Consider the following 22,147-nt stretch of genomic DNA (forward strand, 5'->3'; position numbering starts at 1 on the left):
GGGAGGTCAGAATCCAACAGCATCTGCAGTCCTTTTTCAGCCTCTGAATCAGATTTTTGCTCAGGTCCCTCAATTTCAGCCATAAAATACCTGAACTCACAGAAAAACACACAAACTCATAGTAAAGCCCAGAAAAGTGATTTTTATTTAAAAACTAATAAAAACATAATAAAAACTAACTAAAATATACTAAAAATATACTAAAAACAATGCCAAAAAGCGTATGAATTATCCGCTCATCACAATGCCACTAGAATCACCCCATTTGGAGCTTTGTAGCTCAAGTTATTTTTGTTTGAAGAAGACACGGTCAGGCTGCCAAGAAATCCAAAAAGTGGTGTTGCTAACTTGATTTCTAAGTTACCAACGCCTTCATAATTGTTTACCATTCTCCATGCTGAAAGATAGAGGGCGTTGCTAACTTGAGTTGCCAACGTGCTCATAGTTAACTTGGTGAAGGAATGGTGATGCAAAAAAGGGAAGGGCATTGCTAACTTGAGTTAGCAACTTGCTCAATGCTGGGGTGGAAAGGGCGTTGCTAACTTGGAAAGCCAAGTTGGCAACGTCTTCAATTTTCTTCCACCTTGCTCCAGGGCTATCTTGCTTCATGACTTGCATACATTGGCGTTGGCAACGTGCTACTGGAGTTGGCAACACCTTCAATTCCTTCCTTCTAGCTCCAGGCTTCCTTGATTCACCACTGGCATTTATTGACGTTGGCAACATGCTGTTGGAGTTGGCAACGCCCTTAGTGGCTTCCTTCTTCCTCCAGGGCTTTCTTGCTCCACCACCTATCATTAACCAAAGAACTTACCTCAAAGTTTTGCCATTCTATACAACCAATTTCAAGAGATTCATTCATACTAATTCATTTATAAGTTCCTTGAATTATTTGCTTGAATTTGGCCAAAATTCACCTAGTTCTTGGTACTTTAATGCATAGGGGTAAAACTCATCAAAGTGCTTGTTTATTTTAAAGAAAGTGAATGAAATTAAGCTAAAACTAACTAAAATAACTAACTAATTTAGCTAAGATGACTTGTCATCAACCCTACCTTGTTTTGCTGCTCCAAATTCGGTTATGCTCTTAGGTGTTCCTTAAGCTCTTTTTCCTCCTAAATCACATCAAGAACAACTTTAAATCCAAAAATCCTCAACTGACCAAATCTCATTCAGCATGTTAGGAAGGGATTTCTAACCTTAAACGTTTTGGAAAGTAATGCTTCTTGGCTCACAAGTCAAGTTAAGCATGATTCCTAAGGAAGAACATCAAGAAAACACATGTTTAAGCATGTTTCCTTGAAACCGAAGCAAAAGGGAGGTGGTGCAACCAACTCACCTTGATTTCAGCCTTGATAAGTCATATGGTTATGTAGAGAAAGAAGAGAGGATCATTTTTGTCGGATTGGAATTTTGATTTGAGTTTTACTTCAGCAGAAATCAAGCTTTGAAGATTTGAAACTAAGAACTTTTCTCCCTTTTTCTATCTTGAAAATTTCGGCCACAAGGAGTAAATGAACCAGCCTTGGGGGTCTTGGGAGTGTATGGTGAGTTGTGATTCGTTGGCTTGGAGGTGGATTAAAATAATATTAAAATATCTCAGGTATATAACTACTAAAACTAGATGTATCAAAACACTCGTAAAAATATCTCTAAAAATTCTTTTCTGAGCCACTAGCATAGATGATAGCAGTAACGTATTTAATATGAGAATAGAACATGTATGATGAGGCCTTAGCATTGCTAAAGTCATCAGAGAGTGCTGGTGCTAAGTTGCACCAGTAAACTGTGAACCCGGTTAAACCGATCTCCTATTTTTAACTAAAACTGTCCAGGTAACCTTATAATATCATTCAAGAAACTTCTAATACTAATATAATGATAATATTATACTATTATCTTTCTTCTCTCATGAATCGAGTCAGGTTCGTCAAACTGAGACTATTTACAAAGACCAGAATCAAAACTCCTAACCGATACGATTCAAAAACAAGGTTCTTCATGATTGCGTTATCAAGCTTGCCTCAAAAAAGTTTCTAGATTAAATATGACATAATGAAAATGAGGATTGATATGCTTGATGATATAGCAGAGGTTCTCCCCTTACTGATCTTCCAGAGAAATCCGTACCTTCAGAAAAGATCTCGCGTACTCGAAAAATAGGGTTGTTACACCACACATCGCTCTCGTCATGCTCTTTGATTCTATATAACCATTGGGGTAAGAAACTTAAAATTCTTACCCCATTCTCCTTTTCTCTTTCAATTTTGCATTTTGGTTTGGGTGTTGAGGAAAATTCAATTTTTCAATGTTTAGGGGAGGCTCAATCTTGAATTTTAGCAAAGTTTTAACCCAAGACTATGAGAACTAAGGTAAGAGAAGCTTTTTCCATTGTTTTCCCAAGTTTGAGTTATGAACTTAGTATGAATTATGTAAAATCTTGTGATTAGATGGAATAGAGTTTGTTTGGATTAATTTTGGTGGTCCTTGAATCGGTGGACGTTGGGCATTGTCGAAAGAGAGTTTCCATGGTTGAGACTACCGTCAACAAAGGTATGGGTCTTCATTTCGGATAGGCATTGTGTAAGACTATGTGACAACCTTGGTTAGTTGCCCCTAGGTTAGCATTGAATGAAAATGTTGATCATGGATTATGATATAGTTGATTGCATGAATTGTGTGTTTGGTGAGCTATATATGATTATATGGATGTAAGGAAAGATCTTGTGGTATGACTAATAATTTATTGATTGGAGTATAATTGGGCCGAAGGCCGAGATAGGGTGAGATATCCGCTATATGGTAAGTCACGATAAGTCATGGAGGCCAAGATTGAATTAAAATGATTGGAATAATGATAATTTGGTTGTGTGATTGAATTGTAATGTGATTATTTAAATAAAACTAATGCAATTGGGAATGAGCATATTGGAACTTGCTTGATTAGGTATGGAATGGATATAAGGTGATGAATGAGTGTTGAAATGCATAAGACTAGTTTTAGAATGGTTTAAAAATAAAGTGAACTGAATTTTGGTAAAAGTGGGTAAAATGACGAAATTGGTAAAAACTGAATTTTGACCAACATTGGCGCCATATAATTTGGTGCTTGAAGCTTGGATTCATACGAAATTTATCTTAAATCAAACCTAGTTAAAAGATCTTTAAAATGGTTTAAGAATGGAAGAAATCAAAATTTAATAGAGAAAGATATGAACGAATGAAACTGGTATAAAAAATTGAATTCTGAAGACTATGCAAAAAACCAGAATTTCTAGTATGTGTGCCCACGCACACTATGGTGCTTGCCATAGCACAGAACGGGCAATAAGGCTCGTACATATGCATGAGTGTGTATGTATACACAATATGAAAATTTTGCGAGTCATGCATACGTACGAGAGGTTGCGTACACACGATACGGGAAGTACATTCTGATCTGTGCATGCACATAGCAGTGTCCATACGCACAGGTCCTGTTTTTGTGAACAAAATATATTTTTGACTATTTGGCTTTTTCGGCAAGCTTGCAAACTTCTGTAACCCTTAATTATGGCCCGACAACTTGTTTTTAGGCCTGAGAATGAGTGTGAACATATGGATTAGGTTAAATTGATATTTGGGATGAGATTAGGGATTAAAGTTGATTAATATTGATGAAAGCTTCAGAGTGATGAACTTACAAAACACTAAATTGATATAAGACATGAACGATGACATTGACGATGACTGAGTATGGCCTGATTGACAAGATTGACAAGGTCTAGGTGATATCCTATAACACCCCGATTCTCCACAGAGTTAATCTCAGAAATTCTGTGATGAGAAATTCGATAAATATCTGAGAATCACCTCATCATAAAATAATAAGGCGGATTTAGACTTGATAAGTGAAAATAATAGATATATCATTAGAATAGTTAGTTCAAGACCACACCTGATTGAGTTATCAAAATACTCTTGGTTATTTGATAAACCAATATTATCCCACAATTCCATTTCCTTTCCCTTAGTTCAACAAAATCACAAGCCACAAAAAAAGAAAAGCTTACCCTGATTAATTCCCTCCACCCTTTTACATCTCAGCACTGAGCTAAACCAAAGGAGCAACCATGGTTCCACCACTTGCATTTAATTCCCTACCTATGTGTTACATGGAGGAGAAAACAGCAAAGCTCTTCACCACCAGCTCTACTCACCTCCCTTCTTTTATTCAAAGAGCCACAAGATTCTCATCCCTCCTTATATCATATAAGAACCTATAAGGAAAAAGAGAGAGAGAGAGAGAGAGAGAGAGAGAGAGAGAGAGAGAGAGAAGTAGCAACAGACAAAGGAGGAAAATGACAGAGCAAGAATGGATTTCTTCGTCATCTCCATCGCACCATCACCGAGGAAAAGAGGAAGAAGACCATGGAAGGTGATGACCGAAACTAGGGAGGGAGCTTCATCCTCTTCCCCATCTAATTTCTTCATAGCTTCACTACTAGGTATGACCAAGTAACCTCTATTCTTTCTTTTTTTTTCCTAGTCCAAAAATCAAAATTTTATTGTGCTCCATTTCTTGCTAGATTGACCGAATTCCCCAAGAACCGCTACCTACAAGGGTGAGAACCCTTCCCTTACCCATTCTCTAGCTCGACTAAATGGCCATGAATCCATAACAAAATTTTGATTATTTTGTATGTTAGGGTTCCTGATTCAAGAAAACAAGAGAGTGGGAATTGTGTTCCTGAGCATCAAAAGAGGTAAAGGGTTAGGTTATTAGATTAGATATATGTATAGCTGACAGTTGTGATTTTATTGTTAATGATGATTCTATATGATTGTATGGTAATTGCTACCAAAATTTTGTAGAGGATTCATAAATTTGATGTTACAATAGCTTGCTACAATTCTGCTAGTGCATCATGAATTTATCGAATAATTGTTGCTGAGTATATTGCAGAGTATGATATTGTGAAGGTGTAATAATATGGTACCGATGGTATAAATTTTTGGAATATATGGAAAAGGCTCTTGGAGATGTAATCTATATGAAACAAAAAGAGATGACTGGTGCACGAAATTGTGATCTCCAGGTTCGAATAATCCCTGGTAATGGCTCCAAAGCTTGGTGCTCTGATCTCAATACATAATTCTCACAACTTCGATACAACTAACCAGCAAGTGCACTGGGTCGTCCAAGTAATACCTTACGTGAGTAAGGGTCGAATCCCACGGAGATTGTTGGTATGAAGCAAGCTATGGTCACCTTGTAGATCTCAGTCAGGCGGATTTAAACATGATATTTTATTAGATTAAAATAAACAATAAAAGGGATAGAGATACTTATGTAGATTCATTGGCAGGAATTTCAGATAAGCGAATGGAGATGCTTTTCGTTCCTCTGAACCTCTGCTTTCCTGCTATCTTCATCCAATCAGTCTTACTCCTTTCCATGGCTGGCTTTATGTGATACGTCACCACTGTCAATGGCTACTTTTGGACATCTCTCGGGAAAATGATCCAATGCCCTGTCACGGCACGGCTAATCGTCTGGAGGCATCACCCTTGTCAATGGCTTCATCTTATCCTCTCAGTGAATAATATGCTCACGCACCCTGTCACGGCACGGCTATTCATCTGTCGGTTCTCGATCATGCTGGAATAGGATTTACTATCCTTTTGCGTCTGTCACTAACGCCCTGCAATCGCGAGTTAGGAGCTCGTCACAGTCATTCAATCATTGAATCCTACTCGGAATACCACAGACAAGGTTTAGACCTTCCGGATTCTCTTGAATGCCACCATCATTCTAGCTTACGCCACGAAGATTCTGGTTAGGAGATCTAAGAGATACTCATTCTAGCTTAATTCATGTAGAACAGAAGTGTTTGTCAGGCACGCGTTCATAAGGGAGAAGGATGATGAGCGTCACACATAATCATCACCTTCATCACGTTCTTGGGTGCGAATGGATATCTTAGAAGAGAAATAAGAAGAATTGAATAGAAAACAATAGTACTTTTGCATTAATCTTTGAGGAACAGCAGAGCTCCACACCTTAATCTATGGAGTGTAGAAACTCTACCGTATGAAAATACATAAGTGAAGGTCCAGGCATGGCCGAGATGGCCAGCCCCCTAAACGAGATCAATAGTCTCCTAAGATGAATAATGGAATAAAACTGAGACCAAAGATGCCTAATACAATAGTAAAAGGTCCTATTTATAATAAACTAGTCACTAGGGTTTACATGAGTAAGTAATTGATGCATAAATCCACTTCCGGGGCCCACTTGGTGTGTGCTTGGGCTTGGGCTTGAGTGTTACACGTGCAGAGGCCATTTGTGGAGTTGAACGCCAGTTTCTGTGCCAGTTTGGGCGTTCAACTCTGGTTTTGGATCCTTTTCTGGCGCTGGACGCCAGATTTGGGCAGAAGGCTGGCGTTGAACGCCAGTTTACGTCGTCAATTCTTGGCCAAAGTATGGACTATTATATATTTCTGGAAAGCCCTGGATGTCTACTTTCCAACGCAATTAGAAGCGCGCCATTTCGAGTTCTGTAGCTCCAGAAAATCCACTTTGAGTGTAGGGAGGTCAGAATCCAACAGCATCAGCAGTCCTTTTTCAACCTCTGAATTTGATTTCTGCTCAAGTTCCTCAATTTCAGCCAGAAAATACCTGAAATCACAGAAAAACACACAAACTCATAGTAAAGTCCAGAAATGTGAATTTAACATAAAAACTAATGAAAACATCCCTAAAAGTGACTAGATCCTACTAAAAACATACTAAAAACAATGTCAAAAAGCGTATAAATTATCCGCTCATCACAACACCAAACTTAAATTGTTGCTTGTCCCCAAGCAACTGAAAATCAAATAGGATAAAAAGAAGAGAATATACTATAAATTCCAAACTATCAATGAAACAGAGCTTCAATCATATGAGCGGGACTTATAGCTTTTTGCCTCTTGAATAGTTTTGGTATCTCACTTTATCCATTGAGGTTCAGAATGATTGGCATCTATAGGAACTTCAGATTTCGAATAGTGTTATTGACTCTCTTAGTTCAGTATGATGATTCTTGAACACAGCTTCTTTATGAGTCTTGGCCGTGGCCCTAAGCACTTTGTTTTCCAGTATTACCACCGGATACATAAATGCCACAGACACATAATTGGGTGAACCTTTTCAGATTGTGACTCAGCTTTGCTAAAGTCCCCAATTAGAGGTGTCCAGGGTTCTTAAGCACACTCCTTTTTTTTTTTTTTTTGCTTTGGACCTTGACTTTAACCGCTCAGTCTCAAGTTTTCACTTGACACCTACACGCCACAAGCACATGGTTAGGGACAGCTTGGTTTAGCCGCTTAGACCAGGATTTTATTCCTTTAGGCCCTCCTATCCACTGATGCTCAAAGCCTTGGGATCCTTTTTATTTCCCTTGCCTTTTGGTTTTAAGGGTTATTGGCTTTTTGCTCTTGCCTCTTGGTTTTAAGAGCTTTGGCTTTTTCTGCTTGCTTTTTCTTTTTCTTTCTATTTTTTTTTCTATTTTTTTTCGCCTAATTTTTGTTTTCTGCAAGCTTTGTTCTTTGCTGCTTTTTTTTGCTTCAAGAATCAATTTTATGATTTTTCAGATTATCAAATAACATGTCTCCTAGTCATCATTCTTTCAAGAGCCAACATATTTAACATTCTTAAACAACAACTTCAAAAGACATATGCACTGTTCAAGCATACATTCAAAAAAAACAAAAAGCATTGTCACCACATCAATATAATTAAACTAAGTTCAAGGATAAATTTGAAACTCATGTACTTCTTGTTCTTTTGAATTAAAACATTTTTCATTTAAGAGAGGTGATGGATTCATAGGACATTTATAACTTTAAGACAAAGTTACTAACTACTAATGATCATGTAATGAAGACACAAACATAGATAAGCACATAACATAGAAAACGAAAAACAGAGAAAGTAAGAACAAGGAATGAGTCCACCTTAGTGATGTCCTTGAGCTCTTCTATGTCTCTTCCTTGTCTTTGCTGCTCCTCCTTCATTGCTTTTAGATCTTCTTTGATTTCATGAAGGATGATGGAGTGCTCTTGATGTTCCACCCTTAGTTGCTTCCAATAATTGTGTGGAAGAAAATGTATCCCCTGAGGTGTCTCAGGGGTCTCTTGATTTGCAGTCAGATGTTCTACCACTGAGCTATAGACCCTTGATGGAAGCTTTTGTCTTCCCTTTCCTCTTTCTAGAGGCCTCTCTGGCCTTAGGTGCCATCAATGGTTATGGAAAAAAACAAAAAAAACTATGCTTTTACCACACCAAACTTAGAATGTTGCTCGTCCTCGAGCAAAAGAAGAAAGAATAGAAGAAGAAGAGGGTATGGAGGAGATGGATGGCTGTGTGTATTCGGCCATATGGGTGGGATTGGGTGGGAGAGAGATGTTGAATTTTGAAGGTAGTGGTTGTATGGATGTGAGTGGTAAATGGAAAACAGAAGGGATGATCATGAATGGGAAGAGAGATGATGAGGTAGGTGGGGATCCTGTGGGGTCCACAGATCCTGAGGTGATCCTGTGCGGTCCACAGATCTTGAGGTGTCAAGGCATTTACATCCCTACACCAATTTAGGCATGCAAAATGCCCTTGCACACAACTCTGGGCGTTCAGCGCCAGGTTGGTGCCCATTTTGGGCGTTCAACGCCCATTTGCTGCCATTTCTGGCGTTGAACGCCAGAACCATGCTTGTTCTGGGCGTTCAGGGCCAGGATGCTCCCATTCTGGGCGTTCAGCGCCAGAACTATGCTTTGTTCTGGCGTTTGAACGCCAGGCAGATGCTCCTCCAGGGTGTGATTTTTCTTCTGCTGTTTTTGATTCCGTTTTCAATTTTTATATTTATCTTGTGACTCCACATGATCATGAACCTAAGAAAACATGAAAAACAATAAAAATAAGAATTAGATAAACATTGGGTTGCCTCCCAACAAGCGCTTCTTTAATGTCAATAGCTTGACAGTGGGTTCTCATGGAGCCTCACAGATGTGCAGAGCTTTGTTGAGACTTTCCAACACCAAACTTAGAGTTTGGATATGGGAGTTCAACACCAAACTTAGAGTTTGGTTGTGGCCTCCCAACACCAAACTTAGAGTTTGACTGTGGGGGCTCTGGTTGACTCTGCCTGGAGAGAAGCTTTTCCTGCTTCCTCTCCATGGTTGCAGAGGGAGATCCTTGAGTTTTAAACACAAGGGAGTCCTCATTCCATTGGAGGACTATTTCACCTCTGTCAACATCAATCACAGCTCTTGCTGTGGCCAGGAAAGGTCTTCCTAGGATGATGGATTCATCCTCTTCCTTTCCAGTATCCAGGACTATGAAATCAGCAGGGATGTAAAGGCCTTGAACCTTTACTAACACGTCCTCTACTTGTCCATAAGCCTGTTTTCTTGAGCTGTCTGCCATCTCTAATGAGATTTTAGCAGCTTGCACCTCATAGATTCCCAGTTTCTCTATTACAGAGAGGGGCATGAGGTTTATTCCTGAACCAAGGTCACACAGAGCTTTAAAGATCATGGTGCCTATGGTGCAGGGTATTATGAACTTTCCAGGATCCTGTCTCTTCTGAGGCAATGTCAGTTGATCCAGATCACTAAGTTCATTGATGAACAAGGGAAGTTCAACTTCCCAAGTATTAATACCAAATAATTCGGCATTCAGCTTCATGATTGCACCAAGAAACTTGGCAGTTTGCTCTTCAGTAACATCCTCGTTCTCTTCAGAAGAGGAACATTCATCAGAGCTCATGAAGGGCATAAGGAGGTTCAATGGAAGCTCTATGGTCTCTAGATGAGCCTCAGAGTCCTTTGGTTCCCCAGAGGGAAGCTCCTTATTGATCACTGGACGTCCCAGGAGGTCTTCCTCCTTGGGATTCACGTCCTCTCCTCTCCTCACAGGTTCGGCCATGGCTCTTATGTCAATGGCCTTGCACTTTCCTTTTGGGTTCTCTTCTGTATTGCTTGGGAGAGTACTATGAGGGATTTCAGTGATCCTTTTACTCAGCTGGCCCACTTGTGCTTCCAGATTTCTAATGGAAGACCTTGTTTCATTCATGAAACTTACAGTGGCCTTAGATAGATCAGAGACTAGATTTGCTAAATTAGAAGCATTTTGTTCAGAGTTCTCTGTCTGTTGCTGAGTGGATGATGGAAAAGGTTTGCTATTGCTAAACCTGTTTCTTCCACCATTATTAAAGCCTTGTTGAGGCTTTTGATCCTTCCATGAGAAATTTGGATGATTTCTCCATGATGAGTTATAGGTGTTTCCATAAGGTTCACCTAAGTAATTCACCTCTGCTATTGCAGGGTTCTCAGGATCATAGGCTTCTTCTTCAGAAGATGCCTCTTGAGTACTGTTGGATGCAGCTTGCATTCCATGCAGACTCTGAGAGATCATATTGACTTGCTGAGTCAATATTTTATTCTGAGCCAATATGGCATTCAGAGTATCAACCTCAAGAACTCCCTTCTTCATAGGCGTCCCATTACTCACAGGATTCCTTTCAGAAGTGTACATGAACTGGTTATTAGCAACCATGTCAATGAGTTCTTGAGCTTCTGCAGGCGTTTTCTTTAGGTGAATGGATCCACCTGCAGAAGTGTCCTGTGACATCTTTGATAGCTCAGATAAACCATCATAGAATATATCCAGGATGGTCCATCCTGAAAGCATGTCAGAAGGACACTTTTTGGTCAACTGTTTGTATCTTTCCCAAGCTTCATAGAGGGATTCACCTTCTTTCTGTCTGAAGGTTTGAACATCAGCTCTAAGCTTGCTCAGCTTTTGAGGAGGAAAGTACTTGGCTAAGAAAGCCGTGACCAGCTTATCCCAAGAGTTCAGGCTGTCTTTAGGTTGAGAATCCAACCATAATCTAGCTCTGTCTCTTATAGCAAAAGGGAAAAGCATGAGCCTGTAGACTTCAGGATCTATTCCATTAGTCTTAACAGTATCATATATCTGCAAGAATTCAGTTAAGAACTGAAAAGGATCTTCAGATGGAAGTCCATGAAACTTGCAGTTCTGCTGCATCAGAGAAACTAATTGAGGTTTCAGCTCAAAGTTGTTTGCTCCAATGGCAGGAATGGAGATGCTTCTTCCATGTAAATTGGAATTAGGTGCAGTAAAGTCACCAAGCATCCTCCTTGCATTATTATTATTTTCGGCTACCATCTCCTCTTCCTGTTCGAAAATTTCTGAAAGGTTTTCTCTGGATTGTTGTATTTTAGCTTCTCTTTAATTTTCTCTTCAGAGTCCTTTCAGGTTCTGGATCTGCTTCCACAAGAATGTTCTTATCCTTGCTCCTGCTCATAATACAAGGAAGAATGGACAGAAAAATGATAATAATAATAATAGAGATCCTTTATACCACAGTATAGGGATCCCTTATATGAGTAGAAGAAAAGAGGAAGAAATTCGAACACAGATAGAAGAGGGGGTTCGAATTTGGTGATGATGTGAGGAAGAGATGTTAGTTAATGAATGAATAAATAGAATAGGATGAGAGAGAAGGAGGGAATTTTCGAAAATCATTTTTGAAAAGGGGTTAGTGATTTTTGAAAATGGTTTTTGAAAAATTAGTTAGTATTTTTCGAAATTTTTTTTTTGAAATAAAAAAAAATAAATAAACATAATTAGTTAATTAAAAAGAAATTTTTGAAAAAGGGGAGGATATTTTCGAAAATTGAGAGGGAGAATTAGTTAGGTGGTTTTGAAAAAGTTAAGAAACAAACAAAAAGTTAGTTAGTTAGTTGAAACAAATTTTGAAAAGATAAGAAGTTAGGAAGTTAGAAAAGATATTTTGAAAAGATATTTTTGAATAAGATAAGATAAGAAGATATTTTTGAAAAGATATGATTGAAATTAGTTTTGAAAAAGATTTGATTTTTAAAATCACAATTAATGACTTGATTCATAAGAAATCACAAGATATGATTCTAGAACTTAAAGTTTGAATCTTTCTTAACAAGTAAGTAACAAACTTCAAATTTTTGAATCAAAACATTAATTGTTTATGTTATTTTCGAAAATTTAATACAAAAATAAGAAAAAGATTTTTGAAAAATATTTTTGGAATTTTCGAAAATAACTAAGAATTTTGAAAAAGATTTGATTTTTGAAAAAGATTTTGAAAAAGATAAGATTTTCAAATTGAAAATTTGATTTGAGTCATGAGAAACAATTTGATTTTTAAAAATTTTTGAAAAAGTCAATCCAAATTTTCGAATTTGGATGAGAGAAAAAGGGAAAGATATTTTTTTTTATTTTTGAAATTTTTATGAAAAACATGAAAATTATGCAATGCATGAAATTTTTAGATCAAAACATGTGATGCATGCAAGAATGCTATGAATATCAAGATGAACACCAAGAACACTATGAAGATCATTATGAACATCAAGAACACAATTTTGAAAAAATTTTTAATGCAAAGAAAACATGCAAGACACCAAACTTAGAATTCTTTAATGCTTACGCACTAAGAATTCAAGAATGCATATGATAAACATGAAAAGACACAAAACAAAAAATCATCAAGATCAAACAAGAGGACTTACCAAGAACAACTTGAAGATCATGAAGAACACCATGAATGCATAAGAATTTTCGAAAAATGCAAGATGCATATGCAAGTGACACCAAACTTATAACATGACTCAAGACTCAAACAAGAAACACAAAATATTTTTGATTTTTATGATTTTCTAATTTTTTTTTTGTATTTTCTTTTAATTTTTTCGAAAATTATTGTGAAAATTTAGAATAAGGATTTCAAAATCTTCAATATGAATTCCAGGAATCTTGTCATGTTAGTCTTAAAGCTCCAATCAAAGGGTCAGGCATGGCTTAATAGCCAGCCAAGCTTTAATAAAAATATGAGTGTAATTCAGACATGACAAGCCTGACATACCCTATCCAGAAGGATTGGGCATGACTCCACTGAAGTGATTAGCCAATCCCAAAGCAGTTTGGGTATGGCTTTACAGCCAGATAGGCTTCAACATGCTTCATGAAACACTAGAATTCATTCTTAAAAATTTTGAAGCCATAGAATAATTTATTTTTGAAAACATTATTTTTAGTAAAATTTTTTTTTTTTCGAAAACAAGTGAGAAATTTTTGAAAGATTTTTGAAAAATTTTTGAAAAAAAAAACAAAAAGAAAATTACCTAATCTGAGCAACAAGATGAACCGTCAGTTGTCCAAACACGAACAATCCCCGGCAACGGCGCCAAAAACTTGGTGCACAAAATTGTGATCTCCAGGTTCGAATAATCCCTGGTAATGGCTCCAAAGCTTGGTGCTCTGATCTCAATACATAATTCTCACAACTTCGATACAACTAACCAGCAAGTGCACTGGGTCGTCCAAGTAATACCTTACGTGAGTAAGGGTCGAATCCCACGGAGATTGTTGGTATGAAGCAAGCTATGGTCACCTTGTAGATCTCAGTCAGGCGGATTTAAACATGATATTTTATTAGATTAAAATAAACAATAAAAGGGATAGAGATACTTATGTAGATTCATTGGCAGGAATTTCAGATAAGCGAATGGAGATGCTTTTCGTTCCTCTGAACCTCTGCTTTCCTGCTATCTTCATCCAATCAGTCTTACTCCTTTCCATGGCTGGCTTTATGTGATACGTCACCACAGTCAATGGCTACTTTCGGTCATCTCTCGGGAAAATGATCCAATGCCCTGTCACGGCACGGCTAATCGTTTGGAGGCATCACCCTTGTCAATGGCTTCATCTTATCCTCTCAGTGAATAATATGCTCACGCACCCTGTCACGGCACGGCTATTCATCTGTCGGTTCTCGATCATGCTGGAATAGGATTTACTATCCTTTTGCGTCTGTCACTAACGCCCTGCAATCGCGAGTTAGGAGCTCGTCACAGTCATTCAATCATTGAATCCTACTCGGAATACCACAGACAAGGTTTAGACCTTTCGGATTCTCTTGAATGCCGCCATCATTCTAGCTTACGCCACGAAGATTCTGGTTAGGAGATCTAAGAGATACTCATTCTAGCTTAATTCATGTAGAACAGAAGTGTTTGTCAGGCACGCGTTCATAAGGGAGAAGGATGATGAGCGTCACACATAATCATCACCTTCATCACGTTCTTGGGTGCGAATGGATATCTTAGAAGAGAAATAAGAAGAATTGAATAGAAAACAATAGTACTTTTGCATTAATCTTTGAGGAACAACAGAGCTCCACACCTTAATCTATGGAGTGTAGAAACTCTACCGTATGAAAATACATAAGTGAAGGTCCAGGCATGGCCGAGATGGCCAGCCCCCTAAACGAGATCAATAGTCTCCTAAGATGAATAATGGAATAAAACTGAGACCAAAGATGCCTAATACAATAGTAAAAGGTCCTATTTATAATAAACTAGTCACTAGGGTTTACATGAGTAAGTAATTGATGCATAAATCCACTTCCGGGGCCCACTTGGTGTGTGCTTGGGCTTGGGCTTGAGTGTTACACGTGCAGAGGCCATTTGTGGAGTTGAACGCCAGTTTCTGTGCCAGTTTGGGCGTTCAACTCTGGTTTTGGATCCTTTTCTGGCGTTGGACGCCAGATTTGGGCAGAAGGCTGGCGTTGAACGCCAGTTTACGTCGTCAATTCTTGGCCAAAGTATGGACTATTATATATTGATGGAAAGCCCTGGATGTCTACTTTCCAACGCAATTAAAAGCGCGCCATTTCGAGTTCTGTAGCTCCAGAAAATCCACTTTGAGTGCAGGGAGGTCAGAATCCAACAGCATCAGTAGTCCTTTTTCAACCTCTGAATCTGATTTCTGCTCAAGTTCCTCAATTTCAGCCAGAAAATACCTGAAATCACAGAAAAACACACAAACTCATAGTAAAGTCCAGAAATGTGAATTTAACATAAAAACTAATTAAAACATCCCTAAAAGTGACTAGATCCTACTAAAAACATACTAAAAACAATGTCAAAAAGCGTATAAATTATCCGCTCATCAATGACCTAAAGGAATTAGGATCAATAATGTATAATGGTTAGGGATTTAAGGAAGGAAGTTAGTGTTTACAAACTTAAGTACCTATGCTGTAGAAATTCTGGAGAATTTTGGATAGCAATTTAAAATAAAAACTGGGAGCAATCTAGATGTGATTTTCGATCCAAATTATTTTTCTATCAACATAAAGAAGTCAAGATTACTCCATAAAAATATCAGAGAATTTGGCCAAGTGGTTTGGAAAATATGAACTTTTGAAGTTTAGTGGTTGCTGTAGAATTTTCTGATTTTTTGGTTCTGTAGTACCAAATTTCAGCTGCTATAACTTTTGATTTATTCGGAATTTTGAGTTGCTTCCAAAAGATTTTTAAGATCTATTAGTATATTTTACATGAGTATAAATTTCATGTTCACATCTATTTTGTTGACTTAATTAAGTCACTTGGGTGCTGGATTGCTTGCTGAAACTTCTAAACTGAGTTATGAAAACAGGGCACCACTTCCAATTGACAATTAATTAATCAAATGAAGTGATATGAACCTGAAACTTGTGAGTTTTGAAACTTAGAGCTGTTGATTATGATCTCACCAAAATTTAGAGGCAATGGATTAGAATTGAAATTGTTATGGATTTTATAAAAACACTGTTGTTTGTTGTTTTTCTGAATCCTTATAAGTGCAGTAGCAAAATTTTTAAAACTTGGTATAAAATTCAATTCTAATCCAATTGTAGTAAAACCTAATTCAAATTAAAGATTAAGATCTCTAGAATGACCTTACTAAGAGAGATAGTCCGTTCCTAAGTTTTCACAACATAAAAACCACATAATTAAGATAGCAAGGTGCTGTTCCAAAAATCTAGAACAACAGTCTCGGTTTTTCTTCAATATCTAGCATTAGACTGCCCAGAAAAATATGATTCTTAAAAAGCATAAGTTGTCCCTGTGAATGTTTAAAGTTAATAGGTGATGCAGAGGTATGTTTAGTAACATGGTGATGCGGAGGTATGGTTAGTTATATTGTGATGCAGAGGTATGCGTATTTATAAGGTGATGCGGATGCATAATGAAAAGAAAGAAATTAAGAAACTATGAGTGGATAATGAATCATGAGAACTATTTGTTTAAATAGGACTTTGTGAGAAATGCTAATGTCCGTTTAACTAATAGCATAATGTATGTTGAATGGGCCTTGTGCCAAATTGCTACTGTGAAAAGGCCTGCCTAACTGATAGCATGAGATTGCTAATGCAAGAATGTTCGCCTAACTGATAGATTATTTCTACCGTGATGCCAAGATATCCTAACTAACATACCCATGATGATAATTGTGCTCGACTGACACGGTAAAAAAATCATATTCAGGGTTCGCCCCGAGTAACGTCGGGTTGCGGGTAGACAACCGACGCATGAGCTCATGGCCTGCACTAGGTACAGGCATGCATCATAAATTGTTTGTGCATTTGATTGTAATTGTTTACTATTTATTCTTTCTGCTATATGATATCTGCTTCTTTTTAATTTTCTATTCTCTGATTCTTGTTTGTATTCTAAAGTTGTATAATTACAATTTCTCCAAAGCTTAGATTAAGATAGTAAAACTAAGAATAATTTCCATAAAGAATAGAATAAGGAGCGGCATTAACCCCCAATGGAAGATGCCAAGATAGAGTTATGTCAGAGCCACAATACGGAAGTAGCCAAGAGACTTAGCAAGCGAGTTATTACAATAGAGCTAGAACTCTAAGGTTCACAAGAGAAATGTGTTTTTATGGTGTCGCTTTACTGGGAACCATATAGGTTCTCACCCCTTCCTTTTCCATTTCCCCCCAGATGGAGGATTTTGACTTGTCTGCCACCACCAGAGTTCTACTTAGAGAGGTATCAGAGGAGCTTGTGTTTTCAGACTCTACAAAAGTTGCTCGAGACTAGTCCTGAGATGATGTTCTGCAGACCTGCGCCTCAGCGGTGGTGTGATATAGGACAAATGGTCTTTGTTTCCTTAGAATCTTCTTTCCCTCACTTTTATAGCTTTTCGAGGGGTAGAGTTTGTTATTTTCTTCTGTTAGCCGGATACCAGTTTAGGGATTTTCTATATGAACCAGGTATTCCGGAAAGTTGTCAGTTGTATCTAAGTTTATATGTATATCTATATATAGCTAAGCGTGTCAAGTTTTTATGAACTAACTTAAGATGTATATATGTATGAAAGTTTTTTCTGTAATCTTGTTGCCAGTTGATTTTGCTATTAGTTTGTATTTATTTTATTTTGTATATTTGGGATAATGATTATGGTTTTACTAACGAGTTTGTTAAGAAAAGCAAATGATAAAAATAAGCTAACATACGTGATCCCGTTAGTATGAAAAGCTCATATATAGTAAATATTATCGAGTCTAGAGTTTTATATGATTACTGAAAAGTGACACCTGATGACTGGCAGTGATCCGGACCTGCCAGAAGTTAGGTCGTTACAACTTGGTATCATAGCAGTTTGTTTCTAATAGAGCCTGGGAATGAACTAGCTATGCTTCATTGCATACTCTACTTTTGTTTTCTCATGCTGTTAGGGTATCTTCATTGATACATTTAGCATGATCGTCTGCGAGCACTTATTCAGGAATTATTTATACTTAATCTGATATGTTAAGATTGATCACCTTGACCTTGATTGTTGGGAATGAATAAGATCTCAATGACTATGAGTAGACAAATTTATTGATATAGGGTTTCTCGCAAACACATGCAATTATCAGATAGACCAGCATCTTAAAACTTTTAAAAGCCGATGACAATATTTGTGTGGGATGTGATGACAAGTCATCTTAGCCTATTTTAACTAGTCTTTTTCTTTTGTTTTCATTAGAATTATGCAGTTTCTTGAGCTACAAGCAAGCCAATTAGGTAGATTTTCATGTTTCCTTTGATTTAATCAACCATGTATGAATTCATGCTATTTCATGAGGTTTTATACTATAATTGTTACATATTATGAAAGAATGAATATCTCATCATTTTAAGCATAGCTTTGATGTGTTTGGTTGATTAATGATAGGTAAAAAGAAAGCTTGGAGAAAGGTTGAAGCAAGAAGGAATAGCTAGGAGTAAAGAGAAGACAATGGAATAAGTGAAATTGAACCAGGAAGCAAAAAGCTGGACCTAAAGTTAGCCTCAAACTTTTGCACAACCTTTTGGGTGAAAAGTTAGCCCCAACGTTAGCCCCTAACTTTTGGGCTAACGTTGGAACTTGAAAATCACTCCCTGGGTACCAAAAGTTTGCGCCAACGTTAGCCCCTAACTTTGAGGCTAACGTTGGCACATGAAAATCACCCCTGGACACCAAAAGTTTGCGCCAACGTTAGCCCCTAACTTTGAGGCTAACGTTGGCATGAGAAAAACACTCCCTGGGCACCAAAAGTTTGCGCCAACGTTAGCCCCTAACTTTGAGGCTAACGTTGGCACATGAAAACTACAAGGGGAGGAGCAAAAGTTTGCGCCAACGTTAGCCCCTAACTTTTGGGCTAACGTTGGCGCCACAAGTGCACCAAGGAAGGCCAACGTTGGTGCAAAAGTTAGACCCCTAACTTTTGCACCAACGTGAGTATCAGTAAGATATGGGGGCTGATATGAAAAGTTGGACCAAAAGTTAGACCCTAACTTTTGCTCCAACTTTTGTAAAACTCCAACCCGGTTCATTTGGTTCACTTTGGTTCTTCTCCAAACTCCAAGAGCAATCAACCAAGGCCTCTTTCAACCCAATTCCACCAAGAGCAAAGGCCCAACTCAAGGCTTGAAGATCATTTGAAGAAAGTGTATAAATAGGATAGAATTCAAGTTTTCGGAGAACTTTCCCTTGGAATTTTCATAATAGTTTTCGGAGAGCTTTGGATATTGAGTGATCTTTAATTTCTTAGTCTTGGGGAAGGAGAATTCATTTCTCTTCCTCTTAGTTTTATTGCTTTCAATTTCAATTACAATTGTCTTGGATCTTGGGTTGGAGAATTGAAGAAATTCTGTTTCAATCTCATCCTTGGATCTCTCTGCTTTATTTACTGCTTGATTGAATTTAATTTTTGTTAATTGTTCTTCATCTACTTTCCTTGCAATTTACAATTCCCTTGCAATTGTTCTTGTTGGATCTAGGAAGGCATTGAGATCTAGACTCGGTTTTCTAGTCTCTGGGTCCTGAGATCTGAACTTTCAATTTCTAATTCTCTGTTTACTGTTTTCATGTTCATTTACTTTTCTGCTTCAAGATCCAATTTAACCCAAACCCTCTTCTACTTCTCTGCTTGATGCAAATTTACTTTTCCTTGTTTAATTTCTGCAAATCCAAGTCCCAATCCCCTTTACAATTCAAGTCATTTACATTTCTTGCACTTTAAGATTCCGCAATTTACATTTCTTGCATTCTAAGTTTCTGCCATTTAATTTCTTGTTCTTTAAGATTCAGCAATTTATTTCCTGTTCTCTTTAATTCCATGCAATTTAATTTCTGCAAATCACAAAATACTCAACCAAATCTTGATTCGCTTGACTAAATTAACCACTAAGCTAAAATTGCTTAATCCTTCAATCCCTGTGGGATCGACCTCACTCCCGTGAGTTTTTATTACTTGATGCGACCCGGTATACTTGCCGGTTAGATTTGTGTGTTTTGGGAGAAATTCATTTTTCCACCAAAATACTCATCAAGTTTTTGGCGCCGTTGCCGGGGATTGATTAGATTGACAATGATCAAGTGAGGTGGTAATCTAGATCAAGCACTTTTTCTTTAATTTTGATTAACCCACTAACTGTTTGATTTTTTGCTTAAACTAACTAACACTTCAATCTAGCAGTAGATTGAAGTGTCACTGGTTTTGTGCATTTTTCATGCTCTGCTTGTATGTCAGGCACAAGAAGAACCACACCCAATTTTCATGAACAAGACGAAAGAACTCTCAGGAGGTTAAGAAGAGCTGAAAGAGGGAAAAATGTTGCTGGAGAGGAAGAATCAGATGAAGAATATCATGAATTGGAGGAACACTCAACAAATCCAACAAATCCACCAGTGAGAATGGTCAACAACAATGGTCAATCCCAGAGGAGAGTATTGGCTTCCTATACCTTTGCAAATGCTAGACATTGTGGAAGCAGCATTCTCACCCCTAATGTCAATACAAATAACTTCGAATTAAAGCCACAACTCATCACTTTAGTCCAAAACAATTGCTCTTTTGGGGGAGGACCGTTGGAGGATCCAAATCAACATCTATCTACCTTCTTAAGGATTTGTGACACTGTCAAGTCCAATGGTGTGAATCCTGAAACTTACAAGCTTCTGCTGTTCCCGTTCTCATTAAGGGACAAGGCCGCACAATGGCTTGAAACTTTCCCCCAAGGAAGCATCACTAGTTGGGATGACTTGATAACTAAATTTCTAGCCAAATTCTATCCACCTCAAAGAGTCATCAGGCTGAAGACTGAGGTGCAAACATTCACGCAATTGGATGCTGAAAATCTGTATGAAGCATGGGAAAGATACAAGGCTCTGCTGAGGAAATGTCCACCAGAAATGTTCACTGAGTGGGACAAGCTACAGAACTTCTATGAAGGACTCACTCTAAATGCTCAAGAATCACTTGACCACTCAGCTGGAGGATCATTGCAACTGATGAAAACAGCAGAAGAAGCTCAAAATCTTATTGACATGGTGGCTAACAACCAATATTTCTTTGGCCATCAGAGACAACGCCAACCATCACTAAGGAAAGGAGTGTTAGAAATGGAAGGGGTTGACATCCTCCTAGCTCAAAACAAGATAATGCAGGAGCAGATTCAACAACAATTTGAGCAAATGGCTAAAAAGATTGATAGCTTGCAAGTTGCAACAGTGAATACAAGCCAACCATCAACCAAATGGGGGCAAAATGAAGAAAACCAAGAAGATCAGCAGCAGGAGCAACCTCAATATGTGCATAACCAAAGCTCCGGCCAAAATGAAGTCTATGGTGACACCCACAATCCATCCTGGAAGAACCATCCCAATCTCAGATGGGGAGATAACCACACCCACAGCCAGCAACCGTGGCAGAAAAACTCAAACCAAAACAACTCAAGAAACACAACTTACTCAAACCACGACCAGCAAAACACTAATAATAATCAATACAAGAAACCACAAAATACATATCAACCACCCCACCACAATCCACAAACTCATCAAAATAGCATTTCCGCACCAACATCTAACCCCCAAAACTACCACACTACCCCTACAAATAACTTCCAGCAACCACATTCCACCCCCATCATACCACCAATAGACCATCATGAAAGTAGAATTTCAAGTCTTGAGGCAGCCATACAAGCAATTGCTCAGTCCACTCAAAGCTTGGTCAAAATGCAAGAGAGAAATGAAGCTACCATGAAGAGCCTTGAACGACAAGTGGGATAATTGGCCAAACAAGCTGAACGGCCAACCAATGTTCTCCCAAGTGATACAATCTCCAATCCAAAGGACAAAGGAAAAGCTACAAAGTGGGAGGAGTGCAAAGCAATCATAGTGGGAAGTGAAAAGACTAGGGAGAAGGAAGCCATCAATCAAGAAGAACACAACAGAGAAGTTCTACAAGAAGAGACAGAAGAGAGAAGTGAAGAGGATAGAAAGACCAAGAATGCAAAAAGCTCAAAGAGAGATAAGGACATCCCTGAAACACAACTACAAGAAAAGAAGGAAGGGATGAAGCCATATATCCCCAAACTTCCATATCCTCAAAGATTCAAAAAAGAAAACGAGGATAAGCAATACTCAAAGTTCCTAAACATATTCAAGACACTCAGCATCAATATTTCTTTCTTAGAAGCACTTGAACAGATGCCATTATATGCTAAATTTATGAAAGAAGTGCTAACAAAGAAAAGACCCTTGAAGGAAGGACAGATTATTGAAATGACAATGGAGTGTAGTGCTATTCTCCAAAGAGGTCTACCAGAGAAGAAGGATGATCCTGGAAGGTTTTATATACCTTGTACCATAGGAAACATAATTATTGAGAAATCATTCTGTGACCTTGGTGCAAGTATAAACTTGATGCCTCTATCTCTTATGAGGAAGCTTAAAATTTTTGAG

General features: G+C 37.9%; 1 non-coding gene across 1 annotated transcript; it reads left to right on the forward strand.

Annotated features, from left to right (window-relative positions):
• The first annotated feature begins 10,705 nt into the window (after positions 1–10,705).
• LOC148568200 (small nucleolar RNA R71) lies at positions 10,706–10,813 on the forward strand. The gene has a single exon (XR_015881829.1). It is a non-coding gene; the product is annotated as a small nucleolar RNA R71 (small nucleolar RNA).
• The last annotated feature ends 11,334 nt before the right edge of the window (positions 10,814–22,147 follow it).

This window comes from Arachis ipaensis, chromosome B4, assembly GCF_059453495.1.
Source record: "Arachis ipaensis isolate K30076 ecotype BB chromosome B4, ASM5945349v1, whole genome shotgun sequence".
Classification (NCBI taxonomy): Eukaryota; Viridiplantae; Streptophyta; class Magnoliopsida; order Fabales; family Fabaceae; genus Arachis; species Arachis ipaensis.